The 3,330-nt window shown below is 40.5% G+C and overlaps 1 non-coding gene across 1 annotated transcript; it reads left to right on the top strand.

Moving 5' to 3' along the window:
* Positions 1-2,272: 2,272 nt before the first annotated feature.
* LOC122236864 lies at positions 2,273-2,420 on the top strand. Its single transcript, XR_006215092.1, has one exon. It is a non-coding gene; the product is annotated as a U4 spliceosomal RNA (small nuclear RNA).
* Positions 2,421-3,330: the final 910 nt, after the last annotated feature.

Genomic DNA, 3,330 nt, shown 5'->3' with positions numbered 1-3,330 from the left:
CTTAGTGACTGAACCATCCAGGCACCCCTTGGAAGTACACTTGAAAGGAGAGGTATTGGATAGCTTAAGGTTCCTGAAAAGGAAAAGGCCTGTGTGGAAGAAAGAGCACAAGCGAAATTATAGAGAAACTGAAGCCTCTTCAAATTGGCAGAGATGGGGAGAGTGTTGGTGTGACCCTGCCTTCCCCTGTCAACAGGTATAAAGAGTTCTCCTCCTTAAAGCAATATAGCTTAGGCACAAAGGCTATATAAAGGTTTACTTTATACAGATAGCTTTTATAAACCAGTACTCTCCTTTGGAGTTAAAAAGATATGCACCTTTGAAACTTGATCAGAGATAGAGATATTATGGAGGCAACTTAAACTGATTTCCTTGGGATGGAGAGAAAGAAAGATTATAAAACAAATTAATATTCACCTGAGCATAGACGTGGAATAGTATCACCCCACTGATTTTAGGAAAGCTGGGAGTCACATCATTACCTCTTAGCTAACATGCCAACACAGGACTGGCCTTAATGAGCACCACTGCACTGATGTGGATTTCACCAGCCCCTCATATCCTTTTTCCTATCTCATCTCAAAATAACTGACCACAGTATGTTTCAATTAGAAAAACCTTCAGTGATCTCACTACCAACTCATTTTCTGTAATAAAAATAGCCAGAAATTTAAGGACAAGAATAATAGGTTTTCACATAGTAATTCCAACACAGCCTCTGAAAAGAAAGTTCTCAAATATTTTGAAAGCTAAGGACTTTTCTACTGTTTTCATGCAAAGGAATAAAGGTGAGAATTTCTACCTCCAAGAACCTGGCCACAGAAACTTCTCCCTTTTCCTTCTTCTGGAGTAGGTCTTCCTTCAATGTCTAACACAAGAAAATGACATATTTAAACTACTTTACTACATTGTGGGGTATTCTCAGTAAGTAAATTAGGTGTCTAACAGATAAGCAGTATCTCATTATTACATTCAGTCTGATGAAGTTAATGCATTAAATTAGGCTCTTAACTTGTCTTTGCTTTGGGCTTCAGTCTCTGGTCAGTTAAAACTCCTACCGATCCACTTACCCATTTGTTCTTGATGGCTCAATCTTTGCTTCCTTCCCAGCTTGAGAGTGGTTGTTCAGTTATGTAGATCCTGACTTCTTGGTTCTATCCACTTGATTTCCAAGTAATTATAGATCTTTCTGCTTAGGTTGTTTACAAGTTACTTTTACCTTCATATTGAACTGTGGCTCTATGCATTCCCTAAGGAGTTATATACTCTCCATCCTCTCTATATATATTGCCTCTAATTTGAAAACTCAAATACCTACAGAGACCCAGCAGGTATCATGGACAAGAGAACTGATTGAGGGGTAAGGCAAACGAAGCCCAAGAGAGAGCAGAGAGAAAATGTCTCCTGTCTGTCTCTCTCATTTCTTGCAGGGCAAGCCTGAAAGCAAACTGCTTTGGCCATCTGGATTAGAATGACACCTATTTAAAGGAACTGTCTGAGAATGCTATCTGCCCAGAACTTTTAGAGTAACTTAGAGTCTCCAATGCAATGCAAAAACCCAGCTACTGGACCCAGCTACCTCATTTTCAGGAAACCTAGATTAAGCACTTGGGGCTATTTTCAGGAAATCCTGTTCCTTGTATTATACCAGGGAAGTTCCACCTTCTTTCACTATAATTGGCCCCTTGAAAAGCAAATGTTCATGTCATATACAAATGTACAGACCCTAGGCACTTTACACATCCAAAGCTCGTAATGAGAGCTATGAAGTGCCAAGATAATTAAAATACACGTGCAATCTCCAAATTTCACCTATGAATTATAGACTTTTCTTTTTGATAAACCTGCTAAAAATCCTATAGGCAAGTTATTAGATCTGAGTTTTAGGTTTTGACCTCCCTAAGTCTGCCTTGGGAATGGCAATGTGTGGTGGGCTGCTTCAAAGGCAGAAAGAGCCTTAATGGTACCCTACTGACAGGTGGACATACCAGGTAGAAGTAGTACCTAGTATGCTTCCCCAGGAAAATATTCAGGACCTTAAAAAGGCAGTGGGGGACATTCTTCTAACAGAAATGTATGGTTCTAACCTTTGTTTGTTTTTGAGAGGCAACATGGTTCTTAAACTCAAAAAATCCAAAGATCATTTCTGGATTGTTTTCTATTGAAGTGGGCTCTGGATAAGATCCTTATGTGACTAAAACATTCTCCCATCCTGAGGCTCCTTTGTGGAACTCTTGAGCTCTGGACCAATTTATCAAAAGATGTGTTCTTCAGCTTTGCGCAGTGGCAGTATCGTAGCCAATGAGGTTTATCCGAGGCGCAATTATTGCTAAAAGATGTGTTCTTCAGCTTCACAAACATCCTGCTCTGTCCTGAAAACCTCGGGGCAGGGGGGCGGGTTATGGTACCAGGCCATTTTCCAGGAGAAATAACTTCACACAGGATGGGAAGAGCCCAGTGTTGATGTTCTTCATATTATTGTGCATCAGAGTCATGTGAAAGGGTAAGTGATGGTAAATGTGCATTGGAGGTTGGCTGATTTTTCTTAGATTCATTTAATCAGTCAGAGATCCAAGAGAAAATGAATAGGATAACTTAGGATAACTTGATGAGAGTTGAATAAAAGACTTTTTTTAACAAAATATGGTCAGTATATAGGGAAACCAGAAGGAATAGTGCAGGAACCTGAGGCTAAGAAGGGCAGAATTTACCACCTTGAGCCTGAAGGCAGGCGAAGAAAGGGAACACTTGTTGGAATTAGAAGGACAGAGCTAAGAAATGAGAGCCAGCTGTCAGAAGCTGAGACTTTAGAAGGAGAGACCTACCAAATCCCATAGAAAAGAGCTAGGGAAATAAATATCCTGACTTCACTTTCTTCCATGTCTCTCCTCCTTCCTTCTGGCCTCTTGCTTGTGCTACCAACGGGCAAAATCCAGTGTTCAATCTGAGTCCAGAAGACAAGGCAGAGTATATCAGAGAATGGTGAAGAATGAATATGGAGAAGCAAGGAAAGATACCCAACAAACTCACCTACCTAGCAGGGGGAAAAGAAGTGAAGGATCAGTGAGGACCTACTACATATGAAGGGTCAGTGAGGACCAATACAACAAGGTTGGAATTATAATGCCCAAAAATGCTTCAGAGCATTGGCAATAAAATCAAAACTGCCAGAGCACATGGAACTACACATGACCTGCTTAGCCTTCTTCATACGAAAGGTTCCGGAAAACTGAGGTCTCCATTCCTTTTGCCTTTGCCAAATGACCCTTCAGTTGAGCACTTTGGTATTATCCGAACCGTACAAATCAGCACATATTAGTGACAGGTGTT

This window comes from Panthera tigris, chromosome A2 (genome assembly GCF_018350195.1).
Source record: "Panthera tigris isolate Pti1 chromosome A2, P.tigris_Pti1_mat1.1, whole genome shotgun sequence".
In the NCBI taxonomy this organism is placed as follows: domain Eukaryota; kingdom Metazoa; phylum Chordata; class Mammalia; order Carnivora; family Felidae; genus Panthera; species Panthera tigris.
This window is presented reverse-complemented; position numbering and strand designations above follow the sequence as displayed.